Below are 12,492 nucleotides of genomic sequence, written 5' to 3' on the forward strand. Positions count from 1 at the left end.
GCGTCATCCGGGAGATTAACTCCCAGCTGAGTCAAGCGGTTATGTAACCCAGACATAGTGAGTATGTGCTCGCTGACAGAACTATTTTCCTCCATCTTACAGCTGAAGAATTTGTCGGAGACCTCATATCTCTCGATCCGGGCATGAGCTTGAAAAACCATTTTCAGCTCTTCGAACATCTCATATGCTCCATGTCTCTCAAAACGCTTTTGGAGCCCCGGCTCTAAGCTGTAAAGCATGCCGCACTGAACGAGGGAGTAGTCATCAACACGTGTCTGCCAAGCGTTCATAACATCTTGGTTCTGTGGGACGGGAGCTTCACCTAGCGGTGCTTGTAGGACATAATCTTTCTTGGCAGCTATGAGGATGATCCTCAGGTTCCGGACCCAGTCCGTGTAGTTGCTGCCATCGTCTTTCAGCTTGGTTTTCTCTAGGAACGCGTTGAAGTTGAGACTATGTTGGCCATTTGATCTACAAGACATATTGTAAATATTTTAGACTAAGTTCATGATAATTAAGTTCATCTAATCAAATTATTCAATGAACTCCCACTTAGATAGACATCCCTCCAGTCATCTAAGTATAACATGATCCGAGTTGACTAGGCCGTGTCCGATCATCACGTGAGACGGTTTAGTCAACATCGGTGAACATCTTCATGTTGATCGTATCTTCTATACGACTCATGCTTGACCTTTCAGTCTTCTGTGTTCCGAGGCCATGTATGTACATGCTAGGCTCGTCAAGTCAACCTAAGTGTTTGCATGTGTAAATCTGTCTTACACCCGTTGTATGTGAACGTCTGAATCAAACACCCGATCATCACGTGGTGCTTTGAAACAACGAACTGTCGCAACGATGCACAGTTAGGGAAACACTTTCTTGAAATTATTATGAGGGATCATCTTATTTACTACCGTCGTTCTAAGTAAACAAGATGCAAAACATGATAAACATCACATGCAATCAAATAATAATAGTGACATGATATGGCCAATATCACATAGCTCCTTTGATCTCCATCTTGGGGCTCCATGATCATCTTGTCACCGGCTTGACACCATGATCTCCATCATCATGATCTCCATCATCGTGTCTCCATGAAGTTGCTCGCCAACTATTACTTCTACTACTATGGCTAACGCGTTTAGCAATAAAGTAAAGTAATTTACATGGCGTTTCTCAATGACACGCAGGTCATATAAAAAATAAAGACAACTCCTATGGCTCCTGCCGGTTGTCATACTCATCGACATGCAAGTCATGATTCCTATTACAATAGCATGAACATCTCATACATCACATATAGATCATTCATCATTCATCACAACTTTGGCCATATCATATCACAAAGCACTTGCTGCAAAAACAAGTTAGACGTCCTCTAATTGTTGTTGCAAGTTTTACGTGGCTGAAATAGGGTTCTAGCAAGAACGTTTTCTTACCTACGTGAAAGCCACAACGTGATTTGTCAACTTCTATTTACCCATCATAAGGACCCTTTTCATCGAATCCGCTCCAACTAAAGTGGGAGAGACAGACACCCGCCAGCCACCTTATGCAACTTGTGCATGTTAGTCGGTGGAACCGGTCTCACGTAAGCGTACGTGTAAGGTTGGTCCGGGCCGCTTCATCCCACAATACCGTTGAAGCAAGATAAGACTAGTAGCGGCAAGAAAGTTGACAACATCTACGCCCACAACAAATTGTGTTCTACTCGCGCAAGAAGAACTACGCATAGACCTAGCTCATGATGCCACTGTTGGGGAACGTTGCAGAAAACAAAAATTTTCCTACGGTTTCACCAAGATCCATCTATGAGTTCATCTAGCAACGAGTGATCGGATGCATCTACATACCTTTGTAGATCGCGAGCGGAAGCGTTCAAAGAACGGGGATGAGGTAGTTGAACACGACGTGATCCAAATCACCGGAGATCCTAGCACCGAACGGACGGCACCTCCGCATTCAACACACGTACGGTCAGCGTAACGTCTCCTTCTTCTTGATCCAGCAAGAGGGAAGGAGAGGTTGAGGAAGATGGCTCCAGCAGCAGCACGACGGCGTGGTGGTGATGGAGCTGCAGTACTCCGTCAGGGCTTCGCCAAGCGCTATGGAGGAGGAGGAGGTGTTGGAGAGGGAGAAGGACGCAACCAAAGGCATGGATGAAAAAGCCCTCCTTCCCCCACTATATATAGGAGGGCCTAGGGGGAGGGGGCGCCGGCCCTAGGAGATCCAATCTCCTAGGGGGGCGGCGGCCAAGGGAGGTTTCCCTCCCCCCAAGGCACCTAGGGGTGCTTTCCACTTGTGGGACTCTTCCCCTTTGGAAACCCTAGGCGCATGGGCCCCTTGGGGCTGGTGCCCTTGGACCATGTAGGACAAGGCGCACCCCCTACAGCCCATGTGGCCCCCGGGGCAGGTGGACCCACTCGGTGGACCCCCGGGACCCTTTCGGTGGTCCCGGTACAATACCGGTGACCCCGAAACTTGTCCCGATGGCCGAAACAGCACTTCCTATATATAATTATTTACCTCCGGACCATTCCGGAACTCCTCGTGACGTCCGGGATCTCATCCGGGACTCCGAACAACATTCGGGTTACTGCATATACATATCCCTACAACCCTAGCGTCACCGAACCTTAAGTGTGGAGACCCTACGGGTTCGGGAGATATGTAGACATGACCGAGACGACTCTCCGGTCAATAACCAATAGCGGGATCTGGATACCCATGTTGGCTCCCACATACTCCACGATGATCTCATCGGATGAACCACGATGTCGAGGATTCAAGCAACCCCGTATACAATTCCCTTTGTCAATCGATATGTTACTTGCCCGAGATTCGATCGTCGGTATCCCAATACCTCGTTCAATCTTGTTACCGGCAAGTCACTTTACTCGTACCGTAATGCATGATCCCTTGACCAGACACTTGGTCACTCTGAGCTCATTATGATGATGCATTACCGAGTGGGCCCAGTGATACCTCTCCGTCATACGGAGTGACAAATCCCAGTCTTGATCCGTGTCAACCCAACAGACACTTTCAGAGATACCCGTAGTATACCTTTATAGTCACCCAGTTACGTTGTGACGTTTGGTACACCCAAAGCACTCCTACGGTATCCGGGAGTTACACGATCTCATGGTCTAAGGAAAGGATACTTGACATTGGAAAAACTCTAGCAAACGAACTATACGATGTTGTGCTATGTTTAGGATTGGGTCTTGTCCATCACATCATTCTCCTAATGATGTGATCTCGTTATCAATGACATCCAATGTCCATAGTCAGGAAACCATGACTATCTGTTGATCAACGAGCTAGTCAACTAGAGGCTTACTAGGGACATGTTGTTGTCTATTATTCACACATGTATTACGATTTCCGGATAACACAATTATAGCATGAATAAAGACAATTATCATGAACAAGGAAATATAATAATAATGCTTTTATTATTGCCTCTAGGGCATATTTCCAACACTTGTTGCGGACGATCTGCGCCCACATGGCCTCAGTCCGGGCAGACAGCTTCCACAACCACTTACTAAGAAGACATCTGTTCTTAACTTCAAGATTTTCAATACCAAGACCCCCTTGGTCTTTCGGTCTACAGATAATGTCCCATTTAGCAAGCCGGTATTTTCTTTTAAGCTCATCACCCTGCCAAAAGAAACGCGACCGATAGAAGTCCAGTCGTTTCCTAACGCCAACTGGGACCTCAAAGAAAGATAAGAGAAACATAGGCATACTCGTGAGCACCGAATTAATCAAAATCAAACGGCCTCCGTATGACATGAGCTTACCCTTCCAACAGCTCAGTTTTTTCTCAAATCGATCCTCGATGCACTTCCATTCTCTGTTTGTTAGCCTATGATGGTGAATCGGAATGCCAAGGTAAGAGAAGGGTAAGCTCCCCAACTCGCACCCAAACAATTGCCTATAAGACTCCTGGTCGTCTTTGGCTCTACCAAAGCAGAACAATTCACTCTTATGGAAGTTAATCTTTAACCCGGTCAATTGTTCAAACAGGCATAACACCAGCTTCATATTTCTCGCCTTGGCCAAATCATGCTCCATAAAGATGATTGTATCATCGGCGTACTGAAGGATGGAAACACCTCCTTCCACAAGATGAGGTACCAACCCACCCACTTGACCATTCTCCTTAGCCCTTCCTAACAAAATTGCTAACATATTCACCACAATGTTAAACAGGATAGGGGACATCGGATCTCCTTGTCTTAGGCCTTTATGTGTCTGGAAATAATGACCTATGTCGTCATTCACTTTAATTCCCACACTCCCTTTTTGCGTAAATGATCCGACCTGTCGGCGCCAGGCTTCATCAAAACCTTTCATACGCAATGTCTGTTGGAGGAATGGCCACTTAACTTTATCGTACGCTTTTTCGAAATCCACCTTAAAATTACTCCATCTAATTTTTTGGAATGGATTTCATGGAGCGTTTCATGAAGAACCACCACCCCTTCAAGGATGTTCCTGTCCGTCATGAAAGCAGTTTGGGATTGCTGCACCACAGACTGCGCAATCTGTGTGAGCCTATTAGTCCCGACCTTGGTGAAGATTTTGAAACTAACATTGAGGAGGCAGATCGGCCTGAACTGCTCAATCCTCACAGCATCCGTTTTCTTCGGGAGCAAAGTGATAGTTCCAAAATTCAAGTGAAATAATTGAAGCTGTCCAGAGAATAAGTCATGAAACATAGGTAGTAAATCCCCCTTAATAATGTGCCAGCACTTTTTATAGAACTCAGCCGGGAACCCATCCGGACCGGGAGCCTTATTATTTTTCATTTGTGCAATAGCATCGAACACCTCCTTTTCTGAGAACGGGGCAACCAGGATATCATTATCGGCAGCTGTCAATTGAGGCACGTCCTCAACCCTGGACTCATCGAGGCACACACAATTGTCCTCCGGCGGTCCAAATAACTGTCTTTAGTATTCGGTAATATAGGTTTTGAGATTATCCTGACCTAAAATAGTGCCCTCATCCTGCTCGAGCTGAAAGATCTGCTTCTTTCTGTACTTACCATTAGCAATGAGGTGAAAAAATTGAGTATTCGCGTCCCCTTGGACTACTTTGCGGACCTTGGCACGCAAAGCCCACTTCAATTCTTCTTCGCGGAGAAGTTCTTTCAGCCTCTTCTCCGCCTCATTTTTAACTTGGAGCTCGGCGGGCAGCAACATCGCGGATTCGGCTTTTACATCCAAGGCCTGTACAAGAGCGAGGAGCCTATCCTTCTCAATCTTATAGACCCCACTGAGGTGCTTAGCCCAACCTCGTAAGAAACTTCTCAAATGCCTAATTTTATTCTGCCAGCGCTCGATCGCCGTCCTTCCTCCAACGCCCTTGGCCCACTCCCTGGCTATGATGTCTAAGAACCCCTCGCGTTCGAACCAGGCCATCTCAAAAGAGAACGTGTTTTTGTTTCCCACATGGTTCGGCTCCCCTGAGTCAACGGACAATGGTGTGTGATCGGAGATTCCCCGCGTGAGAGCTTGCACCGTAACAAGAGGGAACTTCTGTTCCCACTCCACGCTGGCGAGAACCCGATCAAGCTTTTCATATGTCGGGTTTGGCATAGCATTAGCCCAGGTAAACTTTCTACCAGAGAGCTCTATCTCCCGTAGATCTAAGCTTTCAATAATAGTATTGAACATAAACGACCACCTGCTGTCAAAATTATCATTATTTTTCTCCTCTCTCCTTCTAATGATATTGAAATCACCCCCGACCAAAATCGGAAGCTGTTCGGACCCACAAATCCGAACAAGATCCGTGGACCCCAAGAACTACGAAGAAGACAAATGGGTTGCCTTATTAGCGACTGGCAGCAAATAGCCTGTCGATTTTAAGAGCTCTCGCGACTTTGGCAACATAGAGGGGTAAATTACAAAAGACCACCACATATTGGGCTAGGCAGATATCAAAGGAACAATCATCTTTGATGAAAATCACAAAAAACCACGAGATTGGTGCACGGGTTGAACACACAACACTGTGTTTAGCATTTTTTTAGAGAATTTGACCATCGGGCCTACATACGAGGGTGACATGGCATACCTAGGTGGATAAGGGTCCCACCTGTCAGCCCCACATATTCTTTCCCTCTCTTCTTCCTCGTCATCTCCTCTCTCCACAGTTCGCTCTATGCCAGCCAAAGAATGAGTTGTCGGCTAGTTGACGTCCCTGTCCGACCTATGCTAGCACCGACACCAGTGGACATGATCCTTTAGAGGTGCGCATGGCCCTTGAGCCAACGGACAGCGAGGGTCTCACGAGGTGCGGTGGTGATTTTTTTTTTAGAGAACACTGTACCCTGGAATCAATATAAGCCCTCCATTTCGTCTAATCCAATGGTTGATCTTATCTGATACTCCAACCTAACTACTACGGAGTACTACCAGAAAACACTTAGGAGTACCTTGAGCTTAGGGGTAAAAACGTAATCATTTAGGCAGTTATGCCTGATCTTTTTATCCACATTAAATCTGAGTGCGTTACGGCTGATGCACACCATCTAGACTCACTCAATCGCTGTTGGTTATTTCTGAACTCTTTATGAAGCGGGAGAGACATCGGCGATCAGCCTGTTCTACACGCACTGGAACCGTAGAATCTGCGCCGACCATGGTTGGTCGTCGGCGTGCTTGCTTGAGCGACGACTATCGGCTGGGCAGAAGATTGGCGTCAACCGTACCGTCGCCACCAGAATAGGGCCGCGCTAAACGGTGATGGACACAACAACATGAGGTCGCATGGCTGGGGCTCTGTCGCATGGGCATCTGCGAGAGTTGAATTGTTGTAGCTTCCACGTATAGACGCACACACCAGACTCTAACTAAATTTAATTGGACCGCGAAGACAATTTCTGAACACATTGACTAGAGAACTGATGAGTAGCACAAACGAATTCACTATTTTCCTCTGTTCTTCGCTGCAGATTGTGAATTTCTGTTTTAATTTCCCATGTACATGTTAATATCCACTCATCAATTTTGTCTACGGAGCAAATGATGTAATTATTAAACTGCACACAATTATCTAGTAGTGGCAGACTGCTGGGTATATCGCATAATTGAGATCCAGCAATGGCAGGCAGAAGGGTATATCGCTTGATTGTGATCCAACAATGGAGTGCACGAAGGGGATTTGGCAGCTGCGGGGTCGCCATAGGTTTGGGATTAGGGAGGACGATGCAGACCAGATGCAAGCACGCGTGCAAGTGGCACCGGCCCCTGTGGCCATGGTGGCGCAAAAGAACAAACAGGTGATCACGAACGATACCCTAGAGTTTCGCTTCTGGGAGCCGAGATTTATGATGAGATTGGGATTTTTTTCGAGATAGATCAGCGATTAGATGAGGTCAAACAAAAATGACTAAACTGCCTTTTTAAATAAAGGGCTAGATTTATAAAGGGCTAGATTTAAGTGGTACTCCTGCCTCTGCTTAGGGAGTACCAGGGTACCGTAAAAGTTCTCGCAAATTAATGGGAGTTTTGTAGTGCTATAATTTTTCTGGGGCACTTTGAGTGATATATATGATTTTTTTAGGGGAAGCACACTGGCATTACTGCTCTATGGAAAGATGTAAAGGAATTACATTATGGTCATGTGGATTTATAAACCAAACATGACGCCTTGTGATAACGGCAGAGTTCAAAATTAGAGAGGCGCCCTTCATGAACAAAGAGGCAAGAATCGAAAGCTAGAGCCCTCTATTTAATCTCGTGAATGATGGTCGCATTGTTCCCTGCAGAAACCTTGGTCAGATCAGTAATCACCGTCTTGCAATCTGAGACGAGCTTCACTTTGGAAAGTTTCAGGTCTGCAGCAAGCGATAGACCTTCTCGGCATACCAGTGTCTCAAGTATTTTAGGATCATTTAGACCTTCGATCATCACTGTCGAGGAACCAATATAATCACCAGTCTCACTCCGAGCAACCGCGCTAAACGATCCTCTCATACCATATCTAGATACAACTCCATCCACATTGATCTTGAAAGATCCTGGCTCAGGGAGGATCCATCTATGGGTGGCAGTAATAGCAATTGGGTGTACCTGAACCTAGGCTTTAGGTGTCTTTTGTATCATCTGTAATTCCTCAATTAACCTTTTGATGAACAAGTGCGTCCCTAGAGGGCTTTGGTGTTCTCCTTCATGTAGGAGCTTCCTTCGTGCAGACCAGATAGCCCAAAGGGTAACAACAAGTTGTGTGAGCCGTGCACACGATAATGATTTGAACATGGAGAACAACCGGTTTCTTTCTATTGGCTCGGCCATCGCTAGAATATGATGCAGCAAGTCGTCTTCGGTTAGCGACCAAACACACCTGGTATACGTGCACTGAATGAGGAAATGCAACCAAGAGTCTTACGCCCCGCCAATTTGACAAGTGTTGATAGGCTGTTGGAATTGACTGATGCTCCAGATGCAAGAGGAAGACCTTCAACTTTGACGGGAGTCCACCCGCGAAAGTTTAGTCCACGATTTCTGTTCTCTAACTGGATCAGACAAGCCCCCGTGCCCTTTGAGCCATGCTTCCGTCTGTATTTTTTGTCGTAACAAGCATACAAATAAGCTGATTTGACGGAGAAAACACCTCTCTTTTCACGGCTCCATGCCCAGAATCCCTCTTGATGTACAGTACTCAAAGGTATATTCAGGATTGTTTCTGCTTTGATTGGCAGAAAAGTTTGAGGAATCTTGGTTTTATTCCTTGATGATGTTGTTTCATCTATAAGCTCGGAAACAAAGTGTTGGCTTTCGTGTGCAAGCGCATAGAAGAATTCCTTGCTGGAAGCCAAATTTGTTCCTATATACCAATAGTTTTCCCATCACCTCCCCTTTTGATTAGGCCTTGTGACAATACATCTCTACCCTTGATAATGGAACGCCATATCTGGGATGGATTACTGGCAAGCTGTGCATGCAGAATATCTTTAGTTGGGTAGTACCTTGAAAATCTTGGCACTCAAAGAGTCCAGGTGTTGTAGAAGCCGCCAAGCCTGTCTTGCAAGGAGGGAGGGAGATAGATAGATAGATAGATAGATAGAGAGATTAAAAAGTTCGAGTATATCTCTAATTCCAAGACCCCAAAGGTGTTTAGGTCTGTCATCACTAGTAGAAAACAGGGCTTTGGTCACGGGGCAATATTCACATTAGTCCCGGTTCAGTCACGAACCGGGAGCATTGGTCCCGGTTCGTGCGGCTAAGGCATTAGTCCCGGTTTGAGCGAACTGAGACTAAAGGGTGCGATGCCCTTTAGGCCCGGTTTGTGTCTCAAACCAGGACTAAAGGTCCCATTTTCAAACTCTACCCCCCGTGGATCGCCTTTTTTGTTTGAAAAATCAAAAGAAAATGATAAAAACTTCAAAAAATAAAATCCTTCGAGAGGTAGTTATATTACTACATCTACTAGTTAGAAAAATTTAAAAACTTAAATTTGGACATGTTTTGCAAAAAATATAGGGAAAATGTAAAACGGCTATAACTTTTGCATACGATGTCAGAAAAAAACGTATAATATATAAAAATGTTCAGAACGAAAATCCGCTTCCGATTTTGACGGCCTATGGCCTGTTTGCAAATTTTTAGAATCCTCAAATTCTAAAAGGAAAAAAGTTATGCTCAAATTTCAGTTTTTTTTGTACTTTCGTTAAATCTGGTCAAACTACTTATTCAAGAAGTATTAGTGTTATTAAATAATTATTCAAGAATATTAGTGTTACTAAATAATTATTTCAGTTTTTTTGAATTTTTGTCAAATCTTGTCAAATTGTGGTCTAACAACGGTCAAACTATGGTCAAACTATTTATTCAAGAAATATTAGTGTTACTAAATAATTGTTTCGTTTTTTTGAATTTTGGTCAAATCTGGTCAAACTGTAGTCAAACTATGGTCAAACTATATATTCAAGAAATATTAGTGTTACTAAATAATTATTGTTTTGTACAATAATAGTTTCAAACTCAAACAGTGAAATGTGTGACTTCATGCTCAAGCTAAACTCCCGAGGGCTAATAGGATTGGCATCTTACTATTGTTAGGAAAACAACAAGTGTAGACTTGGAAACGAAGGAGAATAGAACCCGAAAGTTAAGCGTGCTCGGGCTGGAGTAGTGAGAGGGATGGGTGACCGGTCGGGAAGTTAGATGATTTGGAATGATGAGGGGTGATTAGAGATTAGAGGTTAAATTGAGCAGTGATGAGGGGTGGGTGATTAGAGATTAAATTATAAAATAATTCAGAAATTTGAAAATCAAGAAAAAAATTCAAAAAAATTCAATTTTTTTATCTTTAGTCCCGGTTGATGTGACAAAAAGCCTTTACCAACCGGGACAGAAGACCCTTTTTCTACTAGTGCATCATGTCCCAAGATACCCATGAAGTGTTCCTTTCATCATTTTGTTGCCCCAATAGAATTTCCATAAAAGAGAATTGGTGTCAAGGCATAGTCCCCTAGGAAGTTTAAATCAACCCATGGAATATACTAGGATGGGCCGATCCACCTATATAATAAGAACTTCTTTACCTCCAGCTAGCAAGATTTTCTCCATTCATCCACAGACTATATTCGAAACCCTCTCTTTTAGAAACTTGACAACACCATTTTTTTGATCTTCCCACATCGGAGGGCATACCTTGATATTTCTCTAAAAAAGTTACATTTGCTACATTGACAATACCTTTAACCTCCTCTTGCAAAATTGGCGGGCATCCTTTACTAAAGAAAATATATCATTTAGAATGATTTACCCTTTGTCCAACGGCCCAGCCGTAAGTATCCAGCAAAGAAGATACCTCTCTCGCCCCTTCTACTCCCGAAGGGCCATTTCTCTGGGATCCTTTCCCTCTGGAAGGGGGAATTCAAAGCCATTGGCATCACCAATACTCCGTTCATCATGGGGATGATCATGAAGACCATCATCATCAACAACACCATCATCACCGTCATCCATCTCCAACCCTAGTTTTCAATCTATGGACTATTACCTTAGATCCTTTGCTGAAAGCACTTTTTGGTGTTAATTGCTAGCTATAGTTGATGCTTAGAAGTTTTATCGGTGAAAGTTTTATATGTTTAGATTGTTAATCATGGCAAAGTGAATTGGAGAGAGGCGTGGTAGGAGTGATTAACAAAAAACTACCAGTTTAGGGGTTTGCGTCCCACAGAACTACCACTTTTTTAAAAGTGACCGAAAACTACCAAAAAAATCTAAAAACGTGACTAAAAACTACCAGGTTGACCGAATGGTGGTTTTGACCGTTTTAACCGCGATTCTGATGTGAGTGGCCCACGTGCCAGGCTGGCGGCCCGAGTGATTGACAACGGCGCGCACGCGGGGCCGTTAGAGCCGCTCGTCGGTCGCACCTGGTCGGGACCAGGTCATAACCTGGCCGACCGGGCCGCTCGTCCCCACCAGCTCTCTCACTCTCCCCCGAGCTCCTAGCCCTAGCCGTCGGCAGCCATGGCGGCTGTGGATGCAAACTCCAGCGGCGATTCAGGCATACCTCCTGGCGGCAGCGCGGCGCAGTAGCCTTCTCAGTCCGAATCTAATCCTTTCGCTGGCGGCGCGCAGCAGAGGTTGGATTGGTCGGCGCCGGTGCGACCACCGTAGACGACAAGAAGCAGAGCTCAAGGTTAGATTCAGTTATGGTCATCTTGGAAATTGTTGGTATTGTGCATACTTTGTTGTGTAAGAAACTGAAAAAAGCAGTTTGACAGAAACTCAATATTGTGCCTACTTAGGTTCAGTAATCATGTATTCAATTAATAAAGGTATTTCATTTTATAATTTTCAGAATTGATGACCCAAAGTGGTCAATTTGGTTCCATTTCAATGCCAGAGAATCTGTGGTTCGAAATTTATACCAGTCAGACATATCATATTTGACAATGCTTTCTCTTATTGGGAGTGAGGGCTTTGTGGCTGATGATTATATGTACTATGTATTTGATGAGGAGAAAGGATTAGAAGGTTTAGATAAAATATGTTGTGAAGATGATGTGCAGCAGATGTTGGCACACTCTCATAATGAAAAGTTTCTGAACATAAGAGTAGTGGGAGCTCTTGAGGAATGTAATGCAAATGAGAACAGAGATAATTATTTTGCTGAACATTGCATTAACACTCAACAAAGTTGCACTAAGGTGGTGGATATAAGCATGGACAGAAAGGAAGAGCTGAAGAAAAGCATGGTGCAGAGAGAGGCTGACCTTAACCATTTTGAAGGTGATACTGATGTGTCTGAATTTGTTTTTGATGATGAAGCTGCAAATTTAGGTTTAGATGGGAACAATGTGGATTTTCAGTCAGAGTATTCCTCCGAAGATGAAGCTGCAAAACAAGATACAGCAGTGGTACAGAAACTGAAGGTAGTGAGAAAACCTGGTCCAACTAGTAGATCCCACCATGAGATTGAGAAAATGGAGAAAGCAGATTGGTTCCC

Source organism: Triticum urartu, chromosome 3A (assembly GCF_056163025.1).
Source record: "Triticum urartu cultivar PI428250 chromosome 3A, HENAU_Tu73, whole genome shotgun sequence".
NCBI classification, from domain to species: domain Eukaryota; kingdom Viridiplantae; phylum Streptophyta; class Magnoliopsida; order Poales; family Poaceae; genus Triticum; species Triticum urartu.